General features: G+C 45.8%; 1 protein-coding gene across 6 annotated transcripts in view; it reads left to right on the plus strand.

The window, feature by feature from the left end:
- PLCB4 (phospholipase C beta 4) overlaps positions 1–18656 on the plus strand; it is a 535803-nt gene that overhangs the window by 166024 nt on the left and 351123 nt on the right. The gene's annotated exons all lie outside the window — the stretch shown is intronic.

An 18656-nucleotide genomic window follows, 5' to 3' on the forward strand; every position in this document is an offset into this window, starting at 1 on the left:
AAAATGAAAACGAAACAATTCAAGGGGTTGAATATAAATATCAAGTACAAATTTTCGGAACTGCAACCATTTTTATACACAACCCCCCCCCCAATTTTCTGGGGCTCAAATGTAATTGGACAAGAGAATATAATCATAAATAAAATTTTCATTTTTAATATTTTGTTGAGAATCCTTTACTGCCAATGGCTGCCTGAAGTCTGGAACCCATGGACATTACCAAAGACTGGGTTTCCTCCTCTGTGATGCTTTGCTAGGCTCTAACTGCAGATGTCTTCAGTTGTTCTTTGTTTGTGGGTCTTTCTGCCTTTTAGTTTTGCCTTCAGCAAGTGAAATGCTCAATTGGGTTGAGATCAGGTGATTGACTCGGCCATTGCAGAATATTTCACTTCTTTTCCTTCAAAAGTTCCTGGGTTGCTTTTTCAGTGGTTTTGGATCATTGTCCATCTGTACTGTGAAGGGCCGCCCAAATCAACTTTGCTGCATTTGGGTGAATCTGGGCTGACAGTATATCTCTAAACACTGCAGAATTCATCCGGCTGCTTCTGCCTTCTGCCACATCATCAACTAACACCAATGACCCAGTGCCACTGGAAGCCATGCATGCCCATGCCATCACACTGCAAGCTCCACCATGTGACCACAGATGACGTTGTGTGCTTTGGATCATGAGCTGTTCCAAGCCTTCTCCACACTTTTTTCTTCCCATCATTCTGGTACGGATTAATCTTAGTTTCATCTGTCCAAAGAATGCTTTTCCAGAACTGGTCTGGCTTTTTAGATGTTTTTTGGCAAAGTTTAATCTCGCTTTTCTATTCTTCAGGCTTATGAATGGTTTGCGCCTTGTGGTGAACCCTCTGTATTTGCTCTTGTGAAGTCTTCTCTTGTTTGTAGATTTTTTCTTTAGCATAGAGAGAATCCAGCGATCATTCGCCACTGTTGTCTTCCGTAGACGTCCAGGCCTTTTTTTGTTGGTGAGTTCACCGGTGCGTTCTTCTTTCCTCAGAATGTACCAAACTGTTGATTTGGCCTCTCCTAATGTTGCTGCTATCTCTCTGATGGATTTGGTTAATTTTTGAAGCCTAAGGTTCAGTTCACACTGGAACTGGCTGCAGATCACACAGGAACACTGTGCGTCCCTGTTCTCTGGTTCAGGGACGAATCAGGACCGAATCTTTGCCTGAATTTGGCCCTGAAATGGAGCTAAAGACGAACAGCATTTCTGTGCAGTGCACCCCGCAGCCGCCCCAGAGATATGTGAACGGCTCCATAGAGAGCCGGTCACATTCACCTGCTATGAGAATTGGATGAGGGTAAACCCTCATCCAATTTGCATAGGTGTGAACCCAGCCTTACAGTGGCCTGTTTCACTTGCATGGACAGCTCCTTTGAATGCATGATGTAGGTTCACAGCAATAGATTCCAAATGCAAATACCACACTTCAACTCCAGACCTTTTACCTGCTTAATTGATGAAGAAATAATGAAGGAGTGGCCCACACCTTGCCATGAAACAACTTTTGATTCAATTGTCCCATTACCTTTGGGCCCTTGAAAAAGAGCTGTAATTCCTAAACCCTTCCTCCGATTTGGATGTTGTCACGTACCTGGTATCAGAGCCCAACTGTAGAAGGAGATTTCTCTTACAGCCCTGGCTCGGGGACCACTGGGGTTGCAAAAGTGGTACAGGAGTGCAGTGAGGTAGGAGTGCCTGTATGATCCAGGGTAGCTGATGCAGGTGGTAGAGGTGATCCACTGGATGGACTGGTAGCGGAAGCAGTAGGAAGCGGTGGAATAGGTGCGGGTCGGTGACCCCTGGATCTAGGCGGAGCTGGATCAGGAACGGACTAAGCAGAGCGAGACAAGCCGGGTCAGAACAGGCAACAGGTAGTACAATCAACAGGCAAAGGTTAGTCAGCAGGCAGGCAGAGGTTCGGCAACAGGAGATTAATAGTTTCAGAAGTAGCAAGGTCAAGCAGGCCGGGTCAGGAGAGGAGAAGGCAGCAGTAGTCAATGAAGCAAGGTCAGGTAACACAGCAGGTTCAGGATCAGACTCTGGTTTAGACCGCAGATCAGACAGCAATGTACCAGAGCAACTGCTGGCTTTTTAAAGGGGAACTGGCGCCAAGCCGAGTCAGCGCGCGCGCACTCGCGCCTGCCGCGTGCTCTCGCACACGCGCGCACGCCTCGTGATTCTGTGCGCGCTCACACACCGCTGCCTGGTACAGCACGCTCCCATAGGAACACGTGTGCGCATGCGTGCACGCCTGAGTGTCTGTCCTGCCACAGGGTATCCCTGACAGATGTACATACCCTCAAATTAAACCTGTTAGTGCTCAGACCATACGCTGCACACTGCATCAAATTGTTCTGCATGGCTGTCTTCCCAGAAGGAAGCCTCTTCTAAAGATGATGCACAAGAAGGCCCGCAAACAGTTTGCTAAAGACAAGCAGACTAAGGACATGGATTACTGGAACCATGTCCTGTGGTCTGATGAGACCAAGATAAACTTATTTGGTTCAGATGGTGACAAGCGTGTGTGGAGGCAACCAGGTGAGGAGTACAAAGACAAGTGTGTCTTGTCTACAGTCAAGCATGGTGGTGGGAGTGTCATGGTCTGGGGCTGCATGAGTGCTGCCGGCACTGAGGAGCTACAGTTCATTGAGGGAACCATGAATGCCAACATGTACTGTGACATACTGAAGCAGAGCAGGAGTCCAGAAACTCATTGACCTTTTATACACTAATTACAAGCAAACAGATCACAGGTGAGGATGGTTACCTTTTAATAGCCATTCAACCCCCTTTGTGTCAACTTGTGTGCATGTTATCAGGCCAAAATCACCAGGGTATGTAAACTTTTGATCAGGGTCATTTGGGTAGTTTCTGTTATCATTATGAATTAAAAAGAGTAAGCACAGTTGATTGATAATAAATGGCTTCAGCCAAACACTAACCATGAGTGAAAGAAAAGTTTTTGTGTTATCATTCATATTCTCTGAAAAATGGCCAAGAAATCATAAATTCTGCCAGGGTATGTAAACTAATGAGCACACCTGTATGCATATATTTATATTATTATTTTTTTTTTCCCCCTGTAAAAAAAAAATAATTAAAAAATCAATGCACTACTTACCTTCCCCGTGCTCCAGCACTGCACTATGCTTTGTCATCTGCCCTGCACCGTTGGTTCTCCTTTTGATTTTAATAAGAGGACCCTCCTCATCACCTGACTGGCTAAAAGATGCATACTGCATAGCTCCCAACTATCCCTGATTTTGACTGTCCCTGATTTGAAACAATGTCCCTCTTTCCTCCTCATTTGTCCCTCATTTTCGTCTGATCTATATAGTTGTATACAAAATGCACTATTTATCTATCAAAAAAGTGTTTCCAAGTGCTAAACCTTTCATCTAAATTGCTGCATTTGTACATTTCAAAAGCCATTATAAAGGAATAGTAGTGGTAAAAAAGCACATGTGAATGTAACCAATCATTATTTTTTTTTGTACGATTCTCCTTTAAGGGGGCGTGACAGGGGGTGTGTCCTATGACTACATACTTTTGCTAATATTTGTCCCTCATTCTCATCGCAGAAAGTTAGGAGGTATGATACTGTATGTTTAAAAAACAGTTTGGAGGTGCTCCAAGAGAAAGGGATCTCGTGTTGGCTTTTTCTAGGACTCTGCTCTTTTTTTTACATGAATACCTGCCTGTTCTTAGCTGCTTTGTTGAAAAAGCAATTGCTCAAGCTGCAACGAAAATATTTGTTAAAAACATTTTTTATATTATGACCGTGCTCTGTCCTGACACAGTGAAAAATTAAGTTTGTCACATAGCGTTAGAGGCTTCATCCCTCCTAATGCCGCATACACACGGTCGGACTTTCCAACAGGAAATGTTGGATGTGAGCTTGTTGTCGGAAAGTCCAACCGTGTGTACGCTCCATCGAACATTTGCTGTCGGACTTTCCGCCAACAAATGTTTGCTAGCAGGTTCTCAAATTTTCCGCCAACAAAACTTTGCTGTCAGAAATTCCGATCGTGTGTACACAAGTCCGTCGCACAAAAGTTCACGCATGCTCGGAATCAAGCAGAAGAGCTGCACTGGCTACTGAACTTCATTGTTCTCGGCTCGTTGTACGTCTTGTACATCACCGCATTCCCACGTTCGTAATTGTTGGCCAACATTTGTGTGACCGTGTGTATGCAAGGCAAGTTTGAGCCAAAAACCTTCGAACAAAATTCCATGGTTTTGTTGGCGGAAAGTCTGATCGTGTGTACAGGGCATTGGACTCTTTGAAGCCTCTGGGCTCTAGAACTACCAGTCATTGAGAAAATTGTAAAACCAGTTTTCTCCACTCAGAATACTCATCCTGGAGATCCTCAACCAACATCAGCGAGATTCCTGTGTGTTATATACTATACTTTTTTTCATCATGGCAGGCCATAACACTGTGACAATATAAATAGAAAAAAGAAACAAATAACTAACAACAAAACATTCTCTTATTGGACAAGGTGGAGAGGCAGGGCAGTAAAATCCTATTTTCCACCCCATCCAATCAAAGGACACTTTGCATTTATTGAAAAATGCAAAGTGTTCTCTGAATGGTGGCCATGCCAAGCGAGCAACCTCTTGCTCTCACAATGCCAGGGCAGCCACGGGCACTCAGAAGATAGTGGAGATCACTGGAATAGTAGTGGTGCCTATTACAGTGACTTTCAGCTTTCACTGGGATCCCACAGGTATGGCACATACATATCTGCATTGGCTCAAACTGGACCAATATAATGTTGTAAAAATTGCCATACCTAAACCTAAAGCGGAACTTCACCCTAAACCCCTTTATGTGCTCCTCCCCTTTTCCTCCTCTACCATGCTTGGCACATACATTTTTTTTTTTTTGATAGGTCCTAGTTTTGGAGGACCTACTAACTAGTTCCTCCATTTTTTTTGGAGGACCTAGTTTTGATAGGTACCCGCTCCCACTTGTGCTTGAATCGTCTAGGCCAGGCGTCTCCAGACCTTTGCAACAAAGGGCCAGTTTACTTCCACTCAGACATTAGGGGGGCCGGACTGTGACCATTAGAAAATTATGTCAGTGGAAGGAATAGTGCCCCATCTTTGTTGTTAAAAGGATTGATTGTTGGTATCAGTGGGAGGAATTGCCCTTCTCATTGGTGTCAGTGAAAGGAACTGCCCCTTGTCATTAATGTCAGTGGGATGAATAGTCCTTTATCATTGGTGTCAGTAGAAGGAATAGTCCCTCATCATTGGTATCCACTGGGAGGAATAGTCCCCCGAGGGCCAGATAAAGGCAAGCAAAGGGCCCACTGACCACAGTTTGGAGACCACTGGACTAGAAGTTTGGCCACCCCTCTCTTTGCCTGCAGCCTTCTGGGACATGGCACAGGTCCCAAAAGACTGCAGGACCAGTGGGAAGCCGGTTGTAAAGCCACAAGGAGTCTGAGCCGGCTTCCCATAGTAAACATGCCGGCGCTAGGAACCCGAAGACCGGTGAAAAACCCTCCTAGGTGAGGACAGTGCTGGGTCCCTGGACGGGTAATTGTTCTTTTATGCCCTGTACACACGAGCGGACTTTTCGACCGGACTGGTCCGACGGACCGAATCCGGTGGACAATCCGACCGTGTGTGGGCTTCATCGGACCTTCAGCGGACTGTTTCTGTCGAAAATCTGGCGGACTTTAGATTTGGAACATGTTTCAAATCTTTACGTCGGAACTCCGCCCGACCCAGTTCCTATGGAAAAGTCCGCTCGTCTGTATGCTAGTCCGACGGACGAAAACCGACGCTAGGGCAGCTATTGGCTACTGGCTATGAACTTCATTAATTTAGTCCGGTCGTATGTCATCACGTACGAATCCCTCGGACTCTGGTGTGATCGTGTGTAGGCAAGTCTGTTCAAAGTCCATCAAAAGTCCGTCGAAAATCCGTCAAAAGTCCGTTGAAAATCCGTCGGAAAGACTGTCGGACCTTTGTTGCCGAAAAGTCCGCCCGTGTACAGGGCATTCGTTTTTTTCTCTCTAGGGCAAAGATTCTCTTTAAGCTTTTTGTCCACAGACAGTAAAAGGGTGGTTGCCCAATTGATGGCATGGCAGATTTGCATGTTGGCCCAACATAGGATTGTGTGGGAAGTTGATCATCTATTTCTTGATATCAGTTGTCCTCATGTGTGACCAGTTATGCACATTCTGCATAGTTACATAGTAAACCTTCAACTGGAAATTCCCATCTTACAGATCTTAAATACATAAACAGCTTTGAGCTTTCTCCTGCAAGTTTTTTTTTTCTTTGAAGAGCTACTGTGGAGGCATTTCAGGCTCAGTCCAACGTGACTGAGGCAGAAACTGTTATCAGTGATCTATAAATGCCTCTCAAGACTGATCGAGATACAGAATTATTGCAGGAGACCCATAATTTGCTTGGTTTAAGTGCTGCATTTTGAATTATAGGTTGGAGGAAAGAAAGCTTCTTTAATTCTGAGGGACTTAAGGGACTAGTGCCTCCTGAAATAATGACCTGATCAAGTGCTTTAACTGAGTCTGACAATTCTACAGGATTAAAACCTGTTCAGAGCCCATGACACCTTTCCTTTAGTAGTGGCCATGGCTAATTACCAATGAAATCCATTTTGTTGGTCTGGTAATTTTGTAGAGGTAAATTATTCTTTTTTCGCAATAATTATTGCGTTTGGAGTTTTTTTCCAAGCTTACCTCAAGGTAAAAAAAAAACGAAACCTGTTAATTATCGAGGCAGTAACCATCATCAATCAGTATTGCTCAAAATCATGATTTTTCAAATAGACATAGCTAGATATGCCTAAAGCCCCTATCTTTCTAAGTTTGGATGACCACTGCTTCTTTGCTGCTTGATAAGTATATACAGTATATTGGGGCTGATGGATGGTTGGATGTTCGTAAAAAGTATACCAGGTTAGATAAGCCTAGAAACCCTTCCCCCTTCTTTCCAAGTTTGGGTGGCTACTGCTTCTTTGCAGCTAGATAAGTACATACAGTACACTTTATTACCAAAAGTATTGGGACTCTTGCCTTTACACACACATGAACTTTAATGACATCCCAGTCTTAGTCCGTAGGGTTCAATATTGAGTTGGCCCACCCTTTGTAGCTATAACAGCTTCAATTCTTCTGGGAAGGCCGCCCACAAGGTTTAGGAGTGTGTCAATGGGAACTGACCATTCTTCCAGAAGCGCATTTGTGAGGTCAGGCACTGATGTTGGAAGAGAAGGCCTGGCTCACAGTCTGCACTCTAATTCATCGCAAAGTTGTTCTATGGGGTTGAGGTCCAGACTCTGTGCAGGGCAGTCAAGTTCCTCCACCCCAAACCAGCTTATCCATGTCTATATGGGCCTTGCTTTGTGCACTGGCGCGCAGTCATGTTGGAACAGGAAGGGGCCGTCCCCAAACTGTTCCCACAAAGTTGGGAGCATGAAATTGTCCAAAATGTCTTGGTATGCTGACGCCTTAAGAGTTCCCTTCACTGGAACTAAGGAGCCAAGCCCAACCCCTAAAAAAACAACCCCACACCATAATCCCCCCTCCACCAAATGATTTGGACCAGTGCACAAAGCAAGGTCCATAAAGACATGGATGGGCGAGTTTCAGGTGGAGGAACTTGACTGGCCTGCACAGAGTCCTGACCTCAACCTGATAGAACACCTTTGGGATGAATTAGAGCAGAGACTGCGAGCCAGGCCTTCCCGTCCAACATCAGTGCCTGACCTCACAAATGTGCTTCTAGAAGAATGGTCAAAGACTCCCATAGACACACTCCTAAACCTTGTGGACAGCATTCCCAGAGGATATGAAGCTCTTAGGCTCCATGCACACTGGAAGTTAAAATAACGTTATAAAAACACCAGTAGCTTTGCAGTGTCTTTCAACGTTTTTTAACGTTTTTGCAATAGCATTTTTCCACTTAGCATTTTTTCACGTTTTTTTCTTTAAGAAAGGTTTTTTTTTTCAACGGATCAAAAATATAAAAAAATGCTGGTGAGCCATGTTTTTGAGCGTTTATCGACGTCTATCAGTGTTTATACGCGTTTAACGTTTTTAAGCATTTTGTAGTCAGAAAAACAGCTCCTGAACGCGATTTTAGGGCGTCCAGACAACAGCCCATAAACTCTACTGCTGATAAACGTCCATGTGTACATGGACACATAGGATAACATAGATGGGAGTTTATGGACTGTTAAAAAAAAAAACGCCCAAACTCCCAAAAATGGCCATTTATGAGTTTCAGTTTGCATGGAGCCTTATAGCTGCAAAGGGTGGGCCAACTCATTATTGAACCCTACGGACTAAGACTGGGATGCCATTAAAGTTCATGTGCGTTTAAAGGCAGGTGTCCCAATACTTTTGGTAATATAGTGCATATTGGGGTTGATGGATGATTGGATGGCCCCAATGATTGCTCAAGTACACCACATTAGATAAGCCTAGAAACCCCTCCTCCGTGTTTCTAAGATTGGGTGGCTACTGCTTCTTTTCTTCTAGATAAGTACATACAGGTGTGCTCATAAGTTTACATACCCTGGCAGAATTTATGATTTCTTGGCCATTTTTCAGAGAATATGAATGATAACACAAAAACGTTTCTTTCACTCATGGTTAGTGTTTGGCTGAAGCCATTTATTATCAATCACCTCTGTTTACTCTTTTTAAATCATAATCACAACAGAAACTACCCAAATGACCCTGATCAAAAGTTTACATACCCAAGTTCTTAATACCGTGTATTGCCCCCTTTAACATCAATGACAGCTTGAAGTCTTTTGTGGTATTTGTGGATGAGGCTCTTTATCTTCTCAGATGGTAAAGCTGCCCATTCCTCTTGGCAAAAAGCCTCCAGTTCCTGTAAATTCTTGGGCTTTCTTGCATGAACGGCACGTTTTGAGATCTCCCCAGAGTGGCTCAATGATATTGAGGTCAGGAGACTGAGATGGCCACTCCAGAACCTTCACTTTATTCTGCTGTAGCCAATGACAGGTCAACTTGGCCTTGTGTTTTGGATCATCGTCATGTGGAATGTCCAAGTACGTCCCATGCACAGCTTCCTGGCTGATGAATGCAAATGTTCCTCCTGTATTTTTTGATAACATACTGCATTCAACTTGTCATCAATTTTGACCAAATTTCCGGTGCCTTTGTAGCTCACATATCCCCAAAACATCAGCGATCCACCTCCGTGTTTCACAGTAGGAATGGTGTACTTTTCATCAGAGGCCTTGTTGACTCCTCTCCAAATGTAGCGTTTATGGTCTTGGCCAAAAAGCTCAATTTTGGTCTCATCACTCCAAATGACTTTGTGCCAGAAGGTTTGAGGCTTGTTTCTGTGCTGTTTGGCATATTGTAAGTGGGATACTTTGTGGCATTTGCGTAGTAATGGCTTTCTTCTGGTCGACTGGACCATGCAGCCCATCTTTCTTCAAGTGCCACTTTATTGTGAATCTTGAAAAAGCCACACCACATGTTTTCAGAGAGTCCTGTATTTCACATGAAGTTATTTGTGGGGTTTTTCTTTGCATCCTGAACAATTTTCCTGGCAGTTGTGGCTGAAATTTTAGTTGGTCTACCTGACCGTGGTTTGGTTTCAACAGAACCCCTCATTTTCCACTTCTTGATTAGAGTTTAAACACTGCTGATTGGCATTCTCAATTCCTTGGATATCTTTTTATATCCCTTTCCTGTTTTCTACAGTTCAACTACCCTTTCCCGCAGATCCTTTGACAATTCTTTTGCTTTCCCCATGACTCAGAATCCAGAAACGTCAGTGCAGCACTAGATGAAAAATGCAAGGGTCTGTCAGGAGTCCAGAAACTCATTGATCTTTTATACACACAGACTAATTACAAGCAAACTGACCACAGGTGAGGATGGTTACCTTTAATAGCCATTCAAACCCCTTTGTGTCAACTTGTGTGCATGTTATCAGGCCAAAATCACCAGGGTACGTAAACTTTTGATCAGGGTCATTTTGGTAAATTCTGTTGTCATTATGATTTAAAAAGAGTAAACACATTTGATTGATAATAAATGGCTTTAGGCAAACACTAACCATGAGTGTAAGAAAAGCTTTTGTGTTATCATTCATATTCTCAGAAAAATGGCCAAGAAAGCATACATTCTGCCAGGGTATGTAAACTTATGAGCACAACTGTATATTGGAGTTGATGGATGGTTGAATGATCACAATGATTGCTCAACACCACTGGTGGTAATTGAACCCAAGACTCAACCCCTCCCCTATCTTTCTAAACTTAGGTAACCACTGCTTCTTTGCTACTAGATAAGTACATATAGTGGGGTTGATGGATGGTTGGATGATCACAATGATTGCTCAACACCACTGGTGGTAATTGAAAGACTCAACCCCTCCCTTATCTTTCTAAACTTAGGTAATCACTGCTTCTTTGCTGCTAGATAAGTACATATAGTGGGGTTGATGGATGGTTGGATGGTCACAATTAGGGATGAGCCGAACACCCCCCGGTTCGGTTCGCACCAGAACCTGCGAACGGACCGAAAGTTTGCACGAACGTTAGAACCCCATTGACGTCTATGGGACTCGAACGTTCGAAATCAAAAGTGCTCATTTTAAAGGCTAATTTGCATGGTATTGTCCTAAAAAGGGTTTGGGGACCCGGGTCCTACCCCAGGGGACATGTATCAATGCAAAAAAAACTTTTAAAAACGGCCGTTTTTTCGGGAGCAGTGATTTTAATGATGCTTAAAGTAAAAAAAAAAAAAGTGAAATATTCCTTTAAATATCGTACCTGAGGGGTGTCTATAGTATGCCTGTAAAGTGACGCGTGTTTCCCGTGTTTAGAACAGTCCCTGCACCAAATGTCATTTTTAAAGGAAAAAATCTCATTTAAAACTGCTTGTCGGGTCCTGGCAATATGGATGAAAATCAGTGAGACAAACGGCATGGGTACCCCCCAGTCCATTACCAGGCCCTTTGGGTCTTGTATGGATATTAAGGGGAACCCCGCACCCAAATTAAAATAAGGAAAGGTGTGGGGCCACCAGGCCCTATATACTCTGAACAGCAGTATACAGGCTGTAGGTTTGTTGTTAAGTAGAATCTCTTTGTAATTTTGAACGGGTACATTTTTAACGTGTTTAGCTCCAGCCAAAAAATCTTTTTTAAGCTTTTTGGAAAACATAGGGAAGGGTTATCACCCCTGTGACATTTGTTTTGCTGTCTTTCCTCCTCTTCAGAAGATTTCACCTCACTTTTTGTCCCAATGGATTGGAAAGCATCAGTGGAAAGGAGAAATGTTTTTCCCATATTAACTCTTACAGGAGAGAATTTCCCTTCCTAGGGGTAGATTTATTCTCACTTCCTGTTGTCTCCTTCCGTTTGCAAGTAGGAGTCGTTTGTAAGTTAGTTGTTTGAAAGTAGGGTCCTGCCCTATATACTCAGCAGAAATTTGGGCCTTAGGTGTTGCTGTGGCCACAACACTGTAAGCCCTCACAGGGCTCTGCTGCGAAATATTAGATCAAGAATTGTAATTACATGCCCCTGTTGAACAGGAGCTGAAAAATTAGGCCTTAGGCACTGGTGCTGGTGCCACAACACTGCAACCCCTCACAGACACTCTAGTTGGAATGCAGGAACGAGCCCTGCTGCAAAGTATTGCATCAAAAATTGTAATTACACGCCCCTGTTAAACAAGGGCTGAAAAATTGGGCCTTAGGCACTGGTGCTGGTGCCACAACACTGCAACCCCTCACAGACACTCTAGTTGGAATTCAGGAACGAGCCCTGCTGCAAAGTATTACATCAAAAATCGTAATTACACGCCCCTGTTAAACAGGGGCTGAAAAATTGTGCCTTAGGCACTGGTGGTGGCGCCCAGAACCAAAAATGCTCTTACAAGCTATCAGCGTGATGATTGAGGAGGAAGAGGATAATTACTCAGGAATAGTCACTCAGCATCAGCATAGGCAGTCTTTGAAGGGATCTGAGATTTCAAAAAAAATTATTCGGTTACATCAGCATCAGGTGCTTGGTAGCTGGTGGTGATCCAAGACTCATTCATTTTTATGAAGGTCAGTCGATCGACCGAGTCAGTGGACAGACGCACCCTGTGATCGGTTACCACGCCTCCAGCAGCACTGAATGTGCGTTCCGAAAGAACGCTGGATGCAGGACAGGCCAGTAGCTCAATTGCATACTGTGCAAGCTCTGGACAGTGATCCATCCTCAAGACCCAGTAACCCAGAGGATTTTCGGTGGGAAAGGTGTCCAAGTCTGATCTTGCCCCTAGGTATTCCTGCACCATGTAAAACAGACGCTGGCGATGGTTGCTGGAACCGATCATACCTTGGGGCTGCGGACCAAAAAATTGTCTGAACGCATCGGTCAGACGGCCACCTTCTCCACCGCTCCTTCTTTGACTGACCGAAGCCTCAGCAACACGTTGTCCAGAAACAGGAGTTTGTAACCTCCCAGTCTCTGGGAACGCGTTGCACAGACCTTTCTACAAGGCCTCCCGAAGATGTTTCATCCTCTGCTCCCTCTGCGATGGCAAGATAAGGTCCGCAACCTTACCCTTGTAACGTGGATCAAGGAGGGTTGCCAGCCAGTATTGGTCCTTCTCCTTGATACCACGAATACGAGGATCCTTACGCAGGCTTTGCAGGATCAGGGAGGCCATGCAGCGTAGGTTTGCTGAGGCATTCGGTCCGGAGTCCTCTGGGTCACTAAGGACGACATGGTCCGCAGCCACCTCCTCCCAGCCACGTACAAGTCCATGTGTTTCTTGGGACTGATCCCTTAAAGACTGCTGCTGATGCTGAGTGCCAGGCTCCACCTCCATACTGACACAATCTTCCTCCTCCTCCTCCTCCTCTTCCTCCTCGTCCTCTTCCAGTGTGATCGGCGGGCACGCAGGAACACTGTCTGGATAAAGGGGGCCTTGAGAGCTAAGGAAGTCCTCCTCTTCCTGCCTCTGTTCTGCCTCAAGTGCCCTGTCCTTTATTCCACGCAGCGTGTGCTCCAACAGGTGGACAAGGGGGACAGTGTCACTGATGCATGCACTGTCACTGCTCACCATCCTCGTGGCCTCCTCAAATGGTGACAGGACAGTGCATGCATCCCTGATCATGGCCCACTGGCGTGGGGAAAAAAAACCAAGCTCCCCTGACCCTGTCCTGGTGCCATAGTCGCACAGGTACTCATTGATGGCCCTCTGCTGCGTGTGCAGCCGCTGCAGCATGGCCAACGTTGAGTTCCACCTGGTGGGCATGTCACAGATTAGGCGGTTCTTGGGCAGGTTAAACTCCTTTTGGAGGTCCGTCAGCCGAGCACTGGCATTATATGACCGGCGGAAATGCACACAGACTTTCCTGGCCTGCCTCAGGACATCCTGTAAGCCCGGGTACCTGCCCAAGAACCGCTGCACCACCAAGTTAAGGACATGAGCCAAACAGGGCACATGGGTCATTTGTCCCTGTCGGAGGGCAGAGAGGAGGTTGGTGCCATTGTCGCAAACCACCATTCCTGCCTTAAGTTGGCGTGGCGTCAACCACCTCTGAACCTGCCCCTGCAGAGCTGACAGAACCTCTGCCCCAGTGTGGCTCCTGTCCCCCAAGCACACCAGCTCAAGCACCGCATGGCATCTTTTAGCCTGCGTACTTGCGTAGCCCCTTGAACGACTACGGAGCACCGCTGGTTCCGAGGAAGAGGCCATGGAGGAAGAAGAAGAGGAGGGGGTGGAGGAGAGAGGTGTGTCACAATCATTAGCATTTTGGAGGCGTGGTGGCGGAACAACCTCCAACACTACTGCACCTTGTCCTGCATCCTTCCCAGCTGCCAGCAGAGTCACCCAATGCGCCGTGAAACTTAGGTAACGTCCCTGTCCATGCCTGCTGGACCATGAGTCAGCGGTAATATGCACCTTACCGCTGACTGCCCTGTCCAGCGAGGCATGGACATTGCCTTCCACATGCTGGTAGAGAGCCGGAATTGCCTTCCGTGAGAAAAAGTGGCGTTTGGGTACCTGCCACTGAGGAACTGCACATTCCACAAACTCACGGAAGGGGGCAGAGTCTACCAACTGAAAAGGCAGCAGTTGAAGTGCTAGCAATTTTGCCAAGCTAGCATTCAACCGCTGGGCATGTGGATGGCTGGGAGCAAACTTCTTTCGGCGGTGCAGCAGCTGGGGCAGGGAAATTTGCCTGGTACAATCTGACGTCGGTGTACCAAAATCAGATTGCCCACAAGTACGTGGCTGTGACACACCTAATTCTACACCTTCATTCCTCTCAGTGCAGGTCTCAGAGAGGACTGAAGGTCTAGTGGGGTTGGAAATCTCAGCTGATGAGGAGCAAGCAGAGGTCCTCTTTGTTCTTTGGTGTGGGTCTTTTAGATACGCTTGCCAACGAACTGCATGGCAGGTCAACATATGTCTGGTCAAGCATGTGGTACCCAAGCGGGAGATGTTTTGGCCACGCGAGATACGCTTGAGACATATGTTGCAAATAGCAGTGGTGCGATCTGATGCACTCGTCTCAAAAAAGGCCCACACCAAAGAACTTTTAGAATAACGCGCAGAGACTGCAGCGCCCTGCACATGTGGAGCTTTGGGGTGTGATGCAGTCAATGTGCTGCCCTTAGGCTGGCCCCTGGAGGGCATCCTGCCTCGTTGGTGATGTGCCGCCTCCTCCTCCTCCTCCTCCTCCTCTCTCCTATCAGGCACCCACGTTGAGTCAGTGACCTCATCATCCCCTCCCTCCTCATCACTGGAGCAAACCTGGCAGTATGCTGCAGCAGGGGGAGCATGACTGCCAGATTGCTGTCCTTCTTGGGCACCCCCTCTGTCCGTGCTCGTGTTACTGCCTTCATCGAGCTCAGTATCATCATCAGAGCCTTCCAAACGCTGGGCATCCTCCTGGAGCATGTACCCAACACTGTGGTCAAACAGTTCGAGGGACTCCTCAGGAGGACATGGTGGGGCTAGGGAAGGAGTCACTGATGACATTGAGCCGAGGGAAGAGGCCGCTGCTTTGCCAGACAAAGTACCCTGGGCATGGGTGAGAGAGGATGAGGAGGATGAGGACGGCTTGGTCATCCACTCGACCAAGTCTTCCGCATGTTGCGGCTCAACATGGCCAGCTGCCGAAAAAAAGGCCAAGCGTGTCCCATGGCCACGTGCTGATGAGGATGCACCGTCTCCACGACCAGCACTAGACACAGAGCCTGCTTGCCCTCTCTTATTGGCTTGTGACTGTCTGCCTCTCCTTCTTGGCCTTCCAGACATACTAATGGCCTGTAGCTGCACTAAGCTGGGATATATATATATATATATATATATATATATATATATATATATATATATATGTACTGATACTGCAGCTAGCAAAATCAACTGCCTGCCTGTAGTATGAGAACACCACCAACCTTCTACAGGTAGCTTTAGCTGAACACTGTGAGGTGGACGCACCCCACTAACTTGTAGGTTTAGCAGAACACTGTGAGCAAGACGCACTGCACTAACTGTAAATAGTCTAGCTGCCTGACTGTGGTACTAATAGGATCAAAAGAACACCAGCAATTTTCTTTAAAATACTGTAACAAGACAAGCCTGCCTGTCAGTAAGAAGATAACAGGAACGGATCTAGCTGAACACTGTGAGCAGGACGCACCCCACTAGCTTGTAGGTTTAGCTGAACACTGTGAGGTGGACGCACCCCACTAACTTGTAGGTTTAGCTGAACACTGTGAGCAGGACGCACCCCACTAACTTGTAGGTTTAGCAGAACACTGTGAGCAGGACGCACTGCACTAACTGTAAATAGTCTAGCTGCCTGACTGTGGTACTAATAGGATCAAAAGAACACCAGCAATTTTCTTCAGGTAGCTGTATTTACTGTAACAAGACAAGCCTGCCTGTCAGTAAGAAGATAACAGAAACGGATCTAGCTGAACACTGTGAGCAGGACGCACCCCACTAGCTTGTAGGTTTAGCTGAACACTGTGAGGTGGACGCACCCCACTAACTTGTAGGTTTAGCTGAACACTGTGAGCAGGACGCACCCCACTAACTTGTAGGTTTAGCAGAACACTGTGAGCAGGACGCACTGCACTAACTGTAAATAGTCTAGCTGCCTGACTGTGGTACTAATAGGATCAAAAGAACATCAGTAATTTTCTTTAAAATACTGTAACAAGACAAGCCTGCCTGTCAGTAAGAAGATAACAGGAACGGATCTAGCTGAACACTGTGAGCAGGACGCACCCCACTAGCTTGTAGGTTTAGCTGAACACTGTGAGGTGGATGCACCCCACTAACTTGTAGGTTTTGCTGAACACTGTGAGCAGCACGCACCCCACTAACTTGTAGGTTTAGCAGAACACTGTGAGCAGGACGCACTGCACTAACTGTAAATAGTCTAGCTGCCTGACTGTGGTACTAATAGGATCAAAAGTACACCAGCAATTTTCTTCAGGTAGCTGTATTTACTGTAACAAGACAAGCCTGCCTGTCAGTAAGAAGATAACAGAAACGGATCTAGCTGAACACTGTGAGCAGGACGCACCACACTAGCTTGTAGGTTTAGCTGAACACTGTGAGGTGGACGCACCCCACTAACTTGTAGGTTTAGCTGAACACTGTGAGCAGGACGCACCCCACTAACTTGTAGGTTTAGCAGAACACTGTGAGCAGGACGCACTGCACTAACTGTAAATAGTCTAGCTGCCTGACTGTGGTACTAATAGGATCAAAAGAACACCAGCAATTTTCTTCAGGTAGCTGTATTTACTGTAACAAGACAAGCCTGCCTGTCAGTAAGAAGATAACAGAAATGGATCTAGCTGAACACTGTGAGCAGGACGCACCCCACTAGCTTGTAGGTTTAGCAGAACACTGTGAGCAGGACGCACCCCACTTACTTGTAGGTTTAGCAGAACACTGTGGGCAGGACGCACTGCACTAAATGTAAATAGTCTAGCTGCCTGACTGTGGTACTAATAGGATCAAAAGAACACCTGTAATTTTCTTTAAAATACTGTAACAAGACAAGCCTGCCTGTCAGTAAGAAGATAACAGGAACGGATCTAGCTGAACACTGTGAGCAGGATGCACTGCACTAAATGTAAATAGTCTAGAAGATAACAGGAACGGATCTAGCTAAACTGAATACAGTGTATATATATATATATATATATATATATATATGCAACACCTGGGATGCATATATATACACAATACACTTTAAGTGCAGCTAACTGATTGACTGTCCTGCCTAATCTAGCTAACTCAAATGAAATGACACTGTCTCTCTCTCTCTCTCTCTCTCTAAGCACACCGGAACACACTGCACAGGGCCGCCGTGCAGGCGGCCTTATATAGTGTGGGGCGTGTACTAAATCCCCTGAGCCATAATTGGCCAAAGCCTCCTTGGCTTTGGCCAATTATGGCTCTCTGTTAAGGCGGCGCTGTGATTGACCAAGCATGCGGGTCATAGTGCATGCTTGGCCAATCATCAGCAAGCAATGCACTGCGATGCCGCAGTGAATTATGGGCCGTGACGCGCCACACGAATTTGGCGCGAACGGCCCATATCGTTCGCAATTCGACGAACGATCGAAGAGCCGATGTTCGAGTCGAACATGGGTTCGACTCGAACACGAAGCTCATCCCTAGTCACAATGATTGCTTAAGTATACCAAATGAGATGAGCCTAGAAACCCTTCCACCATCCTTCTAAGTTTGGGTGACCACCTCTTCTTTGCTGCTAGATAAATACATATATTGGGGTTGATGGATGGTTGGATGACCACAATGATTGCTCAACACCACTGGTGGTAATTGATTCCAAGACTCAAGCTGAATAGTAAGAGCAACCGCTTAGCCAAAGCGCCGTTGTTTCCTATTGTCGTCAACGTAGCAAACTACAACACTGGCCCAGTTCTGTGTCATTTTCTCAGGCCTGACTAGCAGTATCTCGTTATTAACTGTCGAGTTACATGTCTCTTGGTGATGGTTCTGCTTTTAGACCAATAAGAACATCATGATCCCATTTTTCCTCATCAAGGAACAATTAGTTAGTCTCTATACAATAGGAATCCAATAACTGAACAGTCTCAAAGGTTTCCGAAAGGGTATGACTTATATTTCAATCAAATTTAAATGAGTTTATAATTCTAAAATCCATTAACCCGGGGTGCCCTAAGGCTTGATGCTCCTCTTGGGCATCTCCCCCCTGACATAGAAGAAGTATCACGATTGCTTTAGTTCTTTTAGCCCACATGTGAAAATTGTCATTAACGCACGGGATGCTTCTCCAAATTACTGGAGACACCTGAAGTATAGCGCCACTCTTTGACGAAAGAAGAAATTCATTTGTCATTTTTTTTCAATGCTAGTCATTACTGGTTCCCTTATATCTAAACAGGCTTCCAAAATGTTCATTGTGTCCTTTGGAAAGGTTTCAGCTTTCACTTCTTGCTGTTTTGGGATCAGTAGGGTGCAATGTAAACCTTTAACCGAATATGAAATTCTTTCTCATTGGTAAAATTGTCAAACTGGCTTCATTTAGCATTGTACTCGGTGCCAAATATTAACCCCTTGACCTCCGGAAAGGTTTTACCCCTTTCG

This window comes from Aquarana catesbeiana, linkage group LG04 (genome assembly GCF_042186555.1).
Source record: "Aquarana catesbeiana isolate 2022-GZ linkage group LG04, ASM4218655v1, whole genome shotgun sequence".
Lineage (NCBI taxonomy): Eukaryota > Metazoa > Chordata > Amphibia > Anura > Ranidae > Aquarana > Aquarana catesbeiana.